Below are 16,276 nucleotides of genomic sequence, written 5' to 3'. Positions count from 1 at the left end.
CCGCTCTTTGTAACTCAGCCCATGGAATCCGAGTGGCATTCTGGTAAATCTTTCCTCTTTTCTATTTTTCCTTAGTTCTGCTGAAGAGTCATACGGACTCGAAACATTAACTGTATTCCTCTCCGCAGATGCTGTCAGACCTGCTGAGTTTTTCCAGGTATTTTTGTTTTTGTTTTGGATTTCCAACATCCGCAGTTTTTTGCTTTTATTCTGGTAAATCTATGCTGCATTCCCTTCAAAGCCAGTATATCCTTCCTAAGGTGTGGTGCTGAATGACTCTCAGTATTCCAGCTGAACACGAACTTTGTTTACCTGAAGCATGGCTTTACCCTTTGGATTCTAACCATCTAGATATAAAGACTCCCATTTCATTAGGCTTTTTGATTAGTTTTTGCACCTGTTCATGACATCTTAATAATCTGTGTACCTGGGCCCCCAATTCTCTGTAGACCTCTACTGTTTCCAATGCTCTGTTCTATCCTTTTTCAGTCCAAATTGAATGGCCTCACATTTTCTTACATTGAAATCCATTTTCCACAGTTTTGCCCATTCACTTAATCTGTCGATATCTCTTTGTAATTTAACACTTCCACCTATGCTGCTTACAATGCCTCCTACTTTTAAGTTATCACCAAATTTAGATATGTGGTTTTCTATCCAATCATATATCATTAATGAATAGCTGAGGCACCAACACAGAACCTTGCAGGACACTACCAGTCACATCCTGTCAATTACAGTACCTACCTGCCCATTATCCCTACTCTGTGTCTCCTTCTGCATAGCCAATTTCCTAACCAAGTGAATACTTGGCCTTCAATGCCATGAGCTTCAACTCTAGCTAACAGTTTATTACGTCATACCTTATCAAATGCCTTCTCGAGGTCTATATAAATAACATCCATAAAGTATTGACCCATTCACTACTTTATCATCTCTTCAAAAACATCAATCAGATTCATCAGACATGACCTACTCTACAAATCCATGCTGGCTCTCTCTGATCAGCTGGGTGTTCAGTCATTCCAGCACCAGTTATAGACTCCAGCAATTTCCCAACAGCAGATGTTAGGATAACAGGTCTATCTATAACTCCCTGGTTTCCCTCTGCCCCCTTTCTTAAACAGTGGAATGACATGCATCATTTTACAATCTAAAGGAACAGTTCCTGAATCAAGAGAACTTTGGTTCTCACTTACTTCTTTTAAAAACCTTGATGAAAACCATCTGGTAGTGAGGGTTTTCACTCTTTAGTGCCATTCTTTTGGCAGCTTTCTGCCTTGTGAGTTAATGGCTTGTTCCTTGGTGGTGAATTCTGTGTTAAATGTCACCTGGTGTGATTAAGGAACCCCACCCTGGCATGCTAGTTTCTGCCACATTTGCTACAGTTGGAGACAGCAATCTGAGAAGGTGCACAAGGTGCTCAGCTGGGCTCTCTTCCTGTCCAGCTGAGCTTTCTGTTTCAACTCACCTCTTCCAATGCTGCTCTAGGCAGGCAGCCTCCAGAGGTCACAGCTGTTGGTGAGTGTCTCCTAGTTGTCCACCATCTTCATATCTCACTTGCAGGTGTTTTTGTAGCAGAGGCATGGGCATCCAGCAGGTCCTGACCCAGTGGCCAGTTCACTGTACAGAAGGTTTTTGGGTATAGGGCCGTCATCCATCAGATCAGTATGGCTGAATCGGCATTGACGTTGTTGGCTTAGCAATGAGTGCATGGTGATGGAATTAGCACACTCCAGGACCTAGAGTTGGTGACCTTGTCCTACCAAGAGATGCCTTGAATATGTCTGAGACAGGGAGGATGGAAACTGTTCAGCCCTTTCTCCTGCCTATCATGTTATCCAGGCCTCACCTCTGTAGAGGAGTGCGCTGAGAACACATGCTTGGTCGACTTGCAGTTTGCTGTTCTCGATCAGATTGCTGTTGTTCCACACTCTCTTACTCAGCTTGGTTATAATAGCTGCAGCTTTTGCAATGTGTGTGTTGATTTCAGTATCAAGTGACAGATTGCTGGTGATTGTGAAGTCTAGGTATGTGAAGCTATCAGCAATCTCCAGCGTCACATTGTCAATGCTGATTAATGGCAGTATGGTAACATCCTGACATTTGTCATCCTTATGCTGATGGTCAAACCAAACTCTTTACAGGCAGGAGAAGGGCTGTCCATTTGCCACTGAAAGCGCTCCTCAGTAAGGGATGTCAGTGCAGCATCATCAGCCTAGACCAACACTCCGATGAGGACTTGATACACTTTTGGCTTGGCTCTCAGGTGAACAAGACTGAACAGCTTTCCGTTAGTTCTGGTATGTAAGTATAGATGAACCCTCTATAGACGAACTGACAGCAGCAAAGAGAAGATATGCCAAAGAGTATCGGCACCAGAACACATCCACTATGGGTCGCAAAGGGTCCCAGTGTTGCCCTGTCATAGCTGACCTTACCCATCACATTCCCGTGGAAAGAGGAGATCACATTGAACAGCTTTGGAGGACAGCCAATTTTCTTCAGCATCTTAAATAGGCTGCCTTGCTTATATGGTCGAATGCCTTGGTGAAATCGATGAAGGCAATATATAGTGGTCTGCCTGTTCATGGCATTTCTCTTGCAGCTGCTGGGCTGAGGAGATCATGTCAATTGCAGATCTTCCAGTTCTGAAACCACACTGGAATTGGGAATAGATGCATTCAGCCAAGATCTGCAGCCTGACAAAGGCAACTTGGCAAAATATTTTTCCCACGATTCTCAGAAGAGAGATACCTCGGTAATTGTTGCAGTTGCTGTAGTTGCCCTTTTTCTTGAAAATGGTCATAATTTTTGCAACATATGTAACTCTCAACATATGGGAAGGGTGGAAAAACACTGACTGGTTCAAGGCTAATGTCGCTGTAATGGAACCTGTCATTGAAGCCAAACTATCCACTCTAATTAATTAAAGAGAGATCTGAACAAGAAAATTCTGAATGCAGTAGGAGCCACTTGAAGTAAAGTCCAGCAGATGCTAGGCCTTGCGCCAATGACTACTGGTTACAACTTTGCAAGATTATCCAGGATAATAACAAAAAAATGTTGCTGGTAATCTGAAATTAAAACAGAAAATGCCAGAAAAACTCAGCTGGTCTGGCAGCATCTGTGGAGAGAGAAACAGAATTGTTTCAATTTGAATGACTCTTTTTTGGAACTCCAGGTGTATCAGATGCCCTTTGACACAGGGGCATGTATGAAAGGATCAAAAAGGATCAACAGGTCCGTCAGCAAATAAAACGGTTCCATTGAGAACAAAGGCAGGGGAGGTTATCACCGACTGCAATAAACAGTTGGAGAGATGGGTGGAACACTGCCTTGAGTTCTAGTCTAGGGGGGGAACACAGTCACCGGGGGAGCTCTGAATACCATAGATAGCCTGCCTATCGTGGTAGAACTAGATATCAAACCCACAGTGAAGGAGTTTAGCAAAGCTATTGATTTGCTTGCCATTGGCAAAGCTCCAGGTGATAGTGTTGTACCATCTGAACTCATCAAGCACAGGAAACTGGCACCCCTGCAGCATCTGCACGAGCTTCTCTGTCTCCGCTGGGGAGAGTGGACAACAATGTGTGATGCAAAGATTAACTTTTCCATCAGCGTTATCTTGCTTAGGTTAATTTTGTTGAGTTCTTGTCCCAGGATCAAATGGGTCACTGAATGGTGACCAGGAGCAAGAGCCTTGGCCAATTCTTGCACTTTCTAAATCAAAGACATGGGTGTTCACTTGTTGTGCTACCATTGCTGTCCTTGGCTAAGATCAACTCACTCAGCACAGAAATAGAGCCTGGAACATTCAACAACTACAACTTGCATTACAACATTGCCTTAAACTGGAAAAGCATTGCAGGATGTTTCCACAAAAGCACGTTCAGACAAAAGAAGGATGTATTAAGAGAGGCTACCTAAAGCTTGCTCAAAGAGATGAGTTTTAATGAGGTTACAGTAAATCATCCCAATGTACTTCACACAGGTGTCATCAAAGAAAATTTGACACCAAGCTGCATAAGGAGATATAAAGACAAGTGAAAGAGGCAGGTCTTAAAGGAGGAGAGAGATCAAGTGACAGGGGGGTTTGGGAAGGAAATTCCAGAGCTTAGGGCCTAGGCAGCCAAAGGGAAAGAAAATTAGGGATGTGAGTGAGACCAGAATTAGAGGAGAAAGATTTGGAGGAGTGGAGAGGATTAACGCGATCTGGTCTAAATGACTTAATACCGGGATTTTAGATACAAAATAAGTAGATTACAGGCTAATTTAGATAATTGGGTCTGGGTGTGGTATATGTCTTTCAATGTGGCTGAATGCATCTGGGTAAGCGTAATACCAAGCTGTGAGGCTATTAAGGGTAGCTTTCTAAAAATTGCGTAGTAGGAAAGGGACTTGGGGGTTGATGAAACTCGAAAAACTTTGCTCAATGTCACAGTGAATAAGGTGTTAGGGCATATAGCTAGGCTGGCTAAATACAAAACTGGAAATATAATACCATACCTTATGCAAGTTCTTGGTATGCCCACATCTGGAATACTATACCCACTATTGGTCCTCACACATGCTGAGGGATAGTGAGTGTTATTAGTCACTACAATTACTTGGAGCTTGACTGATTCCCTTAGGGGTTGGAGAGGAATTTCCCGGAATTTTTTTTCTTAAATTGACAAGGGTTCTTATATCCTGAAATTTGCTTCTCGAGGGTCTGGAAGAGTGATTTCATAATGAATGCAGGCAGCATCATGTCTGGATGGAGCTGGATGGATAGATCAGATGCTCTTTTCAAGTCATTTGTTTGCATATATTTCAGATGTACAGTGGAAGGTAATGTTTCTCTTAATATATGGACAAATCATGGTATATCCGAGAGTACTTCATGTGGACTTTGGGTGGGAAAATTGGAAAATTGTTCAGTTTCCCAGCACTGATATCCCTTATCTTAGTGAGAACAAAAACTCAGCACTATGAATTATGAATTTGACATGCATAGGAAAACAATGTCACAGCAAGATAAAATGGGATACAACATGGCTGCTTCAGCCAATCGGTTACACTTAGGCCAGGATTTTCTGTGCCCACCGGTGTCGGGCATGTTCGGTGGCATGAGCGGACAATATGGCGCAATTAGTTTCACGAAGTCTTGAAACCAGTTCGCGATCATCCGAGAGGAGGAAGGCATGCGGAGAGGGGTAGGAGTAAGGTTGGCGGAAGAAGTAAGAGTGGAGGAAGGAGTCAGGAAGGGGGAGGGACTAAACGGGGGGAATCGGGGGGAGTTGGGGGGGGGGGGGGTTCCAGGAGGGGAATGGGTGTGAAGGAGGGAAGGGGTGTGAAGGGGGAAGGGGTACGGAGAGGGGAAAGGGTGCAGAGGGGGGATGTGCAGGTGAACATGCACAGGAGGGGTCAAATAGGTCCATGTCCACCTCCTGGGGAGCGAACTGAGGGTGGGCATGGTATGAAGGGTGAGAATGACTGAGGGCAGAGTGAGGCAGTAGGGTGGGACGGTGAGGGTTCGATGGTAATGACAGAAGGGACGGTGAGGGTGGGCACCTAGAGGCAGACGTGGACTCTGAGGGTGGGAAGGAGGAGGTCAGTGAGGTGAATGAGGATGGGGGTGGGATTTTTGGGAAGGAAGGGATCGTGCATGTTTACCTGGACATCCCCGAAGGAAAAGGGTTGGGGCTGGTAGATAACGGAGGGGAGATGGAAGGTGATGCCGGGGGGGGTCAACTGTGATGGGGGAAAGGAAATGGGTAACTTGGGGAGGGGAAAGGACGGGGGAGCCAAGGTAAAACCGAATTAGCACCATATTGTCCAAATCAGAAGTGAAACGAGAGTCATGGTGGGCGAGATCAGGTGCTACATAGGAGTGTGATCAGTGGGTGGGTGGAGATGCAGGTCAGCTCAGATGGACAACTGAAACCGAACCCCAGAAGGCAGCACTGAAAATGCTCGGGACATTGAGGTGAGTGTGATACTTGAAGGAACCATGTGCGTGGGAGAGTGCTTGCACGAGGCTCCAAAAGGCCCTGCCACACACACACTTTTCCCTCCAGAATTACTCATGGGCCGGCTGCTCCCTCTGTGGTGACAGGACTTCTGGGCAGCTTATTTCCACCTCTTCACTGGAGGAGGTGTCCTCTTGGCTGGAGGTGAGGACGTGGATGGAGCTGAGGGATTGGCTGGCTGAGGGTGTCAGTCTTTTGGCAGAGCTCCCTGTGACCCAAAGTAGAGATAATTAATGCATGGCAGCAGAGTCAAAAGCAGGAGAGAGAGAGAGCATCACAATTGCGTTAAGGGAGGGATGATGTGATGCAGGATCCTAAGGCCGCCGCAGGCAGGGTTCACATCCTCATTATTCTGCACAATAGCACGCTCATCAAAGTGTGTGATGGGCCTAAGGTGGGCCATTGACCCCAGGTCTGCTTTTCCTATTGATGTGAGCCAGCTTCTCCTGCATGAAAACAGATGGAGAGAGTGTGAACAGGACACATGGCACTGCTTGGGATGTTTGTGTGGTGAGCGGAGTCACGGACAGGATGAGGATACGAGCTCCAGAGGGTATGAGCCTGTTGGAGATGTGAGGGTGTGTGTGAGAGTTAGTGATGTTGTCCCTTGAGGTGTGAGATCCCTGTGGATGTGTGATGGGTTTGTGAATGTGTGAGTTGAGAGTGATGAGAAGAGTGAGTTACCCTGGCGGAACGGATGAGACCATTCATCCTGTCGTGGCACTGGGTGGCTGTCCTCTTTTGCACGGCATTGGCACTGACCAGCACTACCACTGCCTCCCTAGCCTGGTTGGACATGCTGCTGCCTATCCTGCAGCCAGAGCAGGTGTGGGGGACACCACGGCGAGCCTCCACAGCATCCAAAAGGCGTTCCAGTGATGCAGTGCTAAACCTGGGGGTTGCAGTCTTCTTGCCTTTTGTGGATATCTTCCCTGCAGCAGTCCTGGGCTGGAAGTATCAAGATGTGGTGCATGCGGCTGGACTTTAAATATGACACCTGGCATGATGAAGTGGCGAGGTGATGGTGGGCAGGCAGGCAAAGGAGAGCCCGCCCGCCATCGAAACAGTGTGTTTCCCGGGAATGCATAAATATGTAGGTTTGGGTCGATAACCTGCCATCGTGGCCAGTGGGTAAAACGTTGTTTTACCAGCCCACAACCACACTTAGTGCAAATCTGGGATGATTCCTCCCTTAGCCTGATAGGAAAGGGTAGTAAGGGGAGGGTTGGGGCTGATCAGGGGCCAAGAAGGAGACCCACGCTTGAAAGCAAAGGACATGGCAGAGGTACAAATGAGCGCTTTGGCAGCATTCTATTCCTTGGTTATAAAAGATGCAAAGTCAAAGTTAAAGACAAGTAATGCAAGATGGGCTGAAAATTGATAACATAGAAGCATAGAGACATAGAAAGACTGAGTGCACTTAACACCAACAACAACATATGCTATATCATGCCTTTAATGTAATAAAATGTCCCAATGCGTTTCACAGGAGCATTATAAAACAAAATATGGCGCCGGGCCACATCAGGAGATATCAAGTCAGATGATCAAAAGCTTGGTCAAAGAGGTAAGTTTTAAGGAATATTGTAAAGGAGGAAAGTGTAGTAGAGCGGTGGAGAGTATAGGAAGGAAATTCCAGAGCTTGGGCCTTAGCAACTGAAGGCATGTCCACCAGTGATGGCGAGATTTAAATCCAAGATCCTCAAGAGTCCAGAATTTGATGTGTGCAGATATCTCGGAGGGTTTGGGGCTGGAGGAAATCACAGAGAGAGGCAGGGGGAGACCAGGGAGGGATTTAGGGATGAGAATTTTTAAATCAAGGCACTGCTTGACTGGGAGCCAATGTAGGCCAGGGAACATTGCAGTGATAGGTTGACAGGACTTGATGTGAGTTAAGAAACCGGCAACAGAGTATTGGATGACCTGAAGTTTGTGAGAGACCAGCCAAGAGTGCATTGTAATATTCAAGTCTAGAGGTGACAAAGACATGAATGAAGTTTCAGCAGCAGGTGAGCCGAGACAGGGGCAAAGTCGAGCGATATTATGGAGGTAAAAACAGAGAATGGCTACAGAACTCCGAGGTGCAGAGGGGAATCTATGTGTTCTAGTGCATGAGTCACAAAAAGTTAGTGTGCAGGTGCAGCAAGAAATTAAGAAGGCTAATGGAATGCTATCCTTTATTACAAAAGGGATTGAACATAAAAGTAAGATATCCAGCATCTGCAGTATTTTGCTTTTATAAAAGTAAGGATGTTATGCTTCTGTTATACAGATCATTGGTGAGACCACATCTCGAATACTCAGTGAAGTTTTGGTCTCCTTATTTAAGGAAGGATGTAAATGCATTGCAGGCAGTTCAGAAGAAGCTTACTAGATTAATACCTGGAATGAGCAGGTTGTCTTATGAGGAAAGGTTAGACAGACTGGGCTTGTTTCCACTGGAGTTTAGAAGAGTGAGGGGTGATTTGATTGAAGTATACAAGATCCTGAACGGCCTTGACAAGGTGGACGTGGAAAGGATGTTTCCTCTTGTGGGTGAGTCTAGAACTAGGGGCCGCTGTTTTAAAATTTGGGGTCACTGTTATAGAACAGAGATGAGGAGAAATTTTTTCTATCAGAAGGTTGTGCGACTTTGGAACTCTGCCTCAGAAGGCGGTGGAGATAGGGCCATAGAATATTTTTAAGGTGGAAGTAAATAGATTCTTATTAGGCAAGGGAATGAAAGGTTATTAGGGGTTGATGGGGATGTGGAATTTGAAACAAAAGCAGATCAGCTATGATCTTATTGAATTGTGGAGCAGGCTTAAGGGGCCAAATGGCTTACTTCTGCTCCTATTTCATATGTTCATAGGTAGATTATGGCATGAATATATTGTCAAAAGCTCATTTCAGGATCAGTTATGACACCAAGTTTGCAAACAGACTATTCTGAGAGAGTTGTGAGGGAGAGAGATGGAGTGGGGAATGGAATTTAGAGCGGGGCATGAAAACAATGGCTTCAGTCTTCCCAATATTTAACTGGAGGAAATTTCTGCTCATCTAGTATTGGATGTCACATAAGCAGTGTGATAAATTAGCAACAACGGAGGAGCCGTTAGAGCTGATGGTGAGGTAGAGCTGGGTGTCATCAGTGTATATGTGAAAACCAATGCTGTGCTCTCAGATGATGTCATTAAGGGACAGCATGTAGATGAAAAATAGAAAGGGGGCCAAAGGGCATTGGGGCACACCAGAGGTAATAATGCAAGAGCAGGAAGAGAAGCCATCGCAAATGATCTGTTGGCTTCAGTAAGAAAGGTAAGAATGGAGCCAAGCGAAGCCGTCCCGGTCAACTGAACGTCAGTGTATAGGTGTTGGAGGAGGATGGTGTGGTGAATAGTTGAGAAGGATGAGGAGGGATGGTTTACCTTTTTCACAGTCTCATTGGATGTCATTTGCGGCTTTGATAAGAGCTGTTTCAGTATTGTGGCAGGGGTAGAAACCTAATAGGAAGGATTCAAACATGCAATTTCTGGATTCAAACATGTAGTTCTGGGAAAGGTGGACACAGACTTGGGAGATCACAAGGGGTTCAAGGATTTTGAGGAGATAAAGGAGGTTGGAGAAGGGTTGCTAGTTTGCAAGGGTTGTGGGTTCAAGGGTTTTTTCCTGAGGAGAGGGTTTGATGATAAGAGATTTAAAGGAGAGAGGGACAATTCCTGAAGAGAGGGAACCATTAACAATATTGGCTAACATGGGACTAGGCAGGGAAGTTGGGCGATCAACAGTTTAGAAGGAATAGGATGGCAGGAGTAGGAGGTGGAGCTCATGAACAAGATGAGCTTGGAGAGGACATAAAGGGAGATAAAAGAGAAACTAGAGAAAGATGTGAGTTCAGGGCTAGGGCAGGGGTTTAGTTAAAGAAAGTTTGGTCAGGTGAGCTAGTGGAAGGGAGGGACACGCCTGGTCAGATGGTCTCGATCTTAGTGACCAGGGAACCCATGAGCTCGTTGCATTTGTTATTGGAATTGAAGGTGGAGGAAATAGGGGAGGGGGTCTTAAGAAGATGGTTTGCAGTAGAGAAAAGAAGCTGGGATTATGTTCGCATTTCAGGATAATCGTGGAATTGTGAGCAGTTTTAGCAGACAAGAGCAGGACCGATTAATGTTTTAAATGATCCAGTCAGATTTGGCGTGGGTGGCTAAACCAGTTGTTCACCGTATCCTTTCAGGTCTGCAGCCCTTAAGGGCATGGAGATGAGGGCTGTACCAGGAGGAATGGCCAAGGTGAGAGAGAGTAATGGTTTTATGGGAGACTAAGGTATCAAAGGTGGGTACAGTTGAACAAATCAGTGGTTGCAGAAAAAATGTTGTGATTAACAGAGCCAAAGGCTAGACATTTGGGATTTTGAAAGTGCAGCTGTAAGTAAATTGGTGGATAGTGTTTTCCAGGGATGGATGTGGAAGGAGATAGGGTTGTGGACAGTGATCCAACAAAGTGATCAGAGATGGCCTTATCTGTGATTGATACAATGGGGCTAGCAAGACTACATGAGGTGGCAACGTCAAGGAGATGAATATGGGCTGGGGAGTTTACATGGGGTGGGAGAGATTCAGGGAGGGTCAGCCTCCGAGGTTCTACAGTTATTTATTTCCACAGTCGATATATCTCCTCAGTGAAAAGCCACATCACTCCTACATTATCACTGATGGAGGAAAACAGCGAAGCTATCTCAGTGAGAAATGTTTTATTGTACTTGGGAGGGCAGTAGAGAACAATGATTTTGAATGAGAAGTGAGAGGGGTGGCGCAAGTTGAGATGCTAAAAGGAGGAGAATGTGCCAGAGGAGCAGAGGGCGGGGCCAAAGTGTGATCTGTTGGCCAAGTACGGAGACAGGTTTAGTGAGTGAAGTCGAGAAACTATGGGATTTAAAATTGATAGGTCACCAGGATCAGGTGAGACACATCTGAGGATGCTGAGGGAAGTAAAGGTGGAAATTAGGGAGCTACTGGCCACAATATTCAATCCTCCTTAGAAAAAGAGTTCCACAGCACTGGAGAACTGCAAAGGTTACACCCTTTTTCAAAAAAGGGTGTAAGGGTAGGCCTAGCAACTACAGGCCAGTCAATTTAACCTTGGTGGTGGGGAAACTTTGAGAAACGATAATGTGGAACAAAATTAACAATTGACAAATGCTGGTTTTCCTTAAAGGTAAATCATGTTTAAACAACTTGATTGGATTGTTTGATGAGGTAACAGAGAGGGTTGAGGGTAATGCGGTTGATGTGGTGTACATGGACTTCCAAAAGGTGATTGATAAAATGCCACACAACAGATGTGTCAGCAAACTTGAAGCCCGTGGAATAAAAGGGACAGTTGCAGCATGGATACAAAGTTGGCTGGGTGACAGGAAACAGAGGAGCGGTGAATAGTTGTTTCTTGGACTGGAGGAAGGTATACAGTGGGATTCCCAGGGACCACTAGGTACTAGGACCACTGCTTTTTTTGATCCATATTAATGACCTAGATTTGTACAGGACACAATTTCAAAATTTGCAGCTGATATAAAACTTAGAAGTATTGTGAACTGTGAGGATAATAACTTCAAGAGGACGTAGACAAGCTGGTGTAATGAGCAAACACGCAGCTGATGAAATTTAATGCAGAGAAGTGCAAAGTGATAAATTTTGGTAGAAAGAATGAGGAGAGGCAATATAAACAATTTTAAAGGGAGTTCAGGAACAGAGAGACCTGGGGGGTATACGTGCAAAAACCATTAAAGGTGGCAGGGTGGGTTGAGAAAGTGTGAAAAAGGCCGATAGGATCCTGAGAATTATAAATAGGGGCCGAGAGTACAAGAGCAAGGAAGTTACAATGAACTTTTTTACAACACTGGTTTGCCCTCAACTGCAGTATTGGGTGCAATTCTGGGCACCACATTTTAGGAATGATGTGAAGGCTTTAGAGAAGGTGTAGAAAAGAATTACATGAATGGTTCAGGGATAAGGGACTTCAGTTACATGGATAGATAGCAGTTGAGGGTTGTTCTCCTTAGAGGAGAGAAAGTTGAGAGGAAATTTGATCTTCTTCTTTAGTTCTCTGCCAGAAGGCAGGCCCACAGTGCCACAATCTCCACTACGGCTAGGGCAAGGAGGCAGGTCCCAAATCCACTCCAGCCGGGCCGGCAGAAATTTGATAGAGATTTTCAAAATCATGCAGTGTCTAGACAGATTAATTAGAGAGAAACTGTTCCCATTGGCATAAGGGTGGAGAACCAGAGGCCACAAATTTAATGTGATTGGCAGAAGAATCTAAGGCAACATGAGAAAGAAACTTTTGACACAGTGAAGGCGGAGGGAGATTTAATCATGCCTTTCAAAAGGAAATTCAATGAGCATCTGAACAGAAAAACTTTTCAGAAGTACAAGAAATGGACTGGGTAGCCAGAGTAGCTAAATTTCTCTTGTAGAGCCTGGCAGGGAGGCACACAATAGGCTGAATGGCCTTCTCCTGTGTTGAAACCATTCTATGATTCTAATTCCAGAAGTTGATTATATCAAAGACCATCTGTCGCATCAGGAATTTGTTTAGATTATAATTTCAATTACACTGAAAGAATGTCAGTGCTGTTGTCTACGTTGCTTGAACGGGGCCAGTTATGCAATGTAAAAAGGCTAACCTGACACTGTCAACCAACATGACGCAACAGTTCTGGTGTTGGCAAATCCACCACAAGTGTAAATAGGTAAAACTCAGCCCAACCAGGAGATGGGTCTTCTCATCAAACTGCTGTAGTTAAAAGCAGTTTCACGGTATCAGTTGGATGATGGGCAGCTGAAACTGAAAGTAAACCCTCAGTCTACTCAGTACACTGAGTAATCTCAGTATGTGGGAGTACCGGGGATAGATCAGAATTCAGTTATACCTAAACTTTGTGCTGTGATCTGAGCTCATTATAACAACAGCGTGCAATTGTAAAACACCTTTAACATAGTAAAACTTTATAATGGGAATACCAACGTAAGTCACTTTTATATTGCCTATTTTTATTATTTTTGTCTGGTGAATGACCTCTGTGCGTCACTCCCCTCCACCTTTACTTTTACAGTCAGGTGCTGGTTGCACTGTGAAATACCAAAGTCTAATTTATGTGGCAGTGGGAAGGTGAGGGATGTGCCCTCCTGTGTTTATTTTCCTGAAGTCAGCTCCTTTCTGTCCAATGGCACATTTTTGGGTCTTTCGTCATGTAACCACATTTGATGGAAGGAGGCCCATTTACATCCATTCAGCTAATTTTTAAAATTCATTTATGGGATGTGGGCATTGCTGGCTAGGCCAACACTTATTGCCCATCCCTAACTGCCCTTGAAAAGGTGGTGGTGAGCTGTTCTCTTGAACCGTTGCAGTCCGTGTGGTGTAGATACACCCACAATGCTGGAGTTCCAGGATCTTGACTCAGTGACAGTGAGGGAATGGCGATAAATTTCCAAATCAGGATGGTGAGTGGCTTGGAGGGGAACTTTCAGGTAATGGTATTCCCATGTGTCTGTTGCCCTTGCCCTTCTTGATGGTAGCAGTCGTGGGTTTGGAAGCCTTGGGTGAATTCCTGCAGTGCATCTTGTAGATGGTACAGATTGCTGCCACTGTGTGTCGGTGGCGGAGGGAGTGAATATTTGTGGAAGGGGTGCCAATCATACTTCCTTCTAATGTAAAATTGCCTGCAGATTAATGGAGCTATCTTAGATATCTGAGACTTAGTATTTCAACCCATCCTCAATACTCAATACAAAACACAAGGGTGGGTTTATGAAGCTCATTTTAATGAGCACAATGAACAGGCACCTGAATCACCAAATATGAAAATAAATGATGTGGTGGCTTTAGTTAACTGTGCTAATTCAGAATTTGTGGTTCAGATAGGTTTTACTGTATGTTGAAGGTCAGATTGTGGAAGATTTTGTTACAGATCCAAACTCCATTGTGCAGTGTAATAGCATGTTAGATTTGTATGAAGAGGAATTAAAATAAATTATTTTATTCTGCCCTTTAATTGCTAAAGAAATTAAAGACACAGTGAGCAACATGGGGAGAGAGGGTGCATTGGAACATTAACCTGGATATTGACTCTGTTTAAACTGCTTTGGCTCCCTCCATTTATGTAAGTACACCACCAGATATGGTACAGATCTAGAAGATCCAAGATTTCATACCTGGCCTGTGCTAAATCAGTCACTCTCAGTTGAGAGTTGGTCAGGATTGTTGTATACACCTCAACCATTAATGAAGGGAAAAATTAGTCCAAATTGCAATTTCTGATCACTGCACAGTGATCTACTGTTGCAAAGTGTGTGGGTCCAAACACCCAGGAAAAATATCTCCATGGGGATTCCCTGACCTCCCATCCTAACCTAGAATTAAACCCCAGAGGAATGGCACAAATAATCACTGACATAGTTTCTTTGCTGATTCCCCCCATCCACTCAAGTTTGATGGGAAATCAAGAGATGTCCCAAGGAAATTACTGGCACAAGTGAGATCAGTAGATTGCCATCCATTGCTGGGTGACTAGGGCTGCTCTGCCATTAGCTCCACGAAAACGGCATCTCACTCTTAACATCCCTGTGTGCTTCACCTATTTGCTGTGTTTGCACTTTAAATTCAGCACAGAAAGTTTAGTCTAGTAATGAATAGCAAAAACACCCTCTTAATGGCATGATAGTTGGACAATCAACCTCTCTGGCCCCAAAAATGAACAATTAAAGTTGTGGAGTTGCGTTCCTTTAGGTAGTGAGTAGTTCCAGGAGATTTTTAATAAGAGTCAAATTTTATATGTTTACAATCCTTTTACTTTCCCTTTTTCTCTCTTGATCCAATTTTTCTTTCCTTTCTCTATTTCTCTTTCTGTACCTAATTTGACATTGAATTTGCATACTTATTCACCCTCCTTCTCAATCCTCTCTCTATTTCCCAATCCTTGAATCTCATTGGTAAAGAGATTCACGATTGTTTGTCAAGGCCCCAGATGCCCTGTTTCTTTTGGTGCTCTGTTATCAACTCACATTTCCAGTAACTTTGTGAGCAAAACATTTGTAAACCTAGATGTGCATGAGCATGACTAATTAATGGCACATATCATGAGATGACACATTCCAGCAAAATCTTGCCCTTTATCTAAGCCACTGAGACCTGGTGTTGTGTTTAACCCTGAGATGAGTTTGCAACCACATATCCACACTGCCATCAAGGCTGCCTCTGTGACATTATTAAACTCTGCCCTGCCTCAGCTCATCTTTTACTGAAACTCTCATCAGTGTTTGTTACCTCTATTCTAATGCGTTCCTGGCCAGCACCACATCTTTCACACTTCATAACCTGGTGTTCATTCAAAACTCTGCTGTCATTATGTTAACTCGCACCAATTTTCATTCGCTCATCTCCCCAGTGCTCGCTGACTTTCATTGGCTCTCCATTCAACATTGACTCAATTTTAAAACCCTCATTCTTCTTTCCAAATCTCTCCATGGCCTCGTCATTCCATATCTCCTCCAGCCTAACAAGCTCTCAAGATCTCTGCGTTCCTCAAATTCTGGCCTCTTGTGCATCTCTGATTTAAATGGCACCACCTTTAGTGCCCATGTTTTCAGCTGCCTTGGTGGTAAGCTCTGGAATTAGGATCCATCAAAGATTCTTATCAAAGTCATAAATTACATCCTGTATGACTGTGACGAAGGTTATTTACCCTTCCTCATCCTTCTCAAACTGTCTGCAGCTTTTGGCACAGTCGATCATATCACCCTCCTCCAAAGTGCCTCTGCCATTGTCCAGCTGGCTGGGACAGCACTTGCCTGGTTCCCTTCTTTTTTCATCTAATCGTTGCCAGAGGATCACTTGCAATCACTTCACTTTCCATTTGCACACAGTTATCTCTGGTGTCCCTCAAGGACCAATCCTTGACCCCTTCCTATCTCTCATCTACATGCTGCCCATTGACGACATTGTCCAAAAGCACAATGTCAATTTCCACATGTATGTTGATGACACTCAGCACTACCTCATCGCCACCTCACTCGACCCCTCTTCTGTCTCTGAATTGTCAGACTGCTTGTCTGACATCCAATATTGGGTGAGCAGAAATTTCCTCCAATTAAACATTGGGAAGATAGAAACCATGGTTTTCAATCCCTGTCACAAACTCTACTCCCAGCCACTGACTCCATCCCTCTCCCTGGCAACTGCCGAGGCTGATCCATACTGTTTGCAATCTTGGGGTTATATCTGAAGCT

This window comes from Cetorhinus maximus, chromosome 1 (genome assembly GCF_964194155.1).
Source record: "Cetorhinus maximus chromosome 1, sCetMax3.hap1.1, whole genome shotgun sequence".
In the NCBI taxonomy this organism is placed as follows: Eukaryota; Metazoa; Chordata; class Chondrichthyes; order Lamniformes; family Cetorhinidae; genus Cetorhinus; species Cetorhinus maximus.
The sequence above is the reverse complement of the archived record's forward strand: the minus strand, read 5'-3'. Positions refer to the sequence as shown.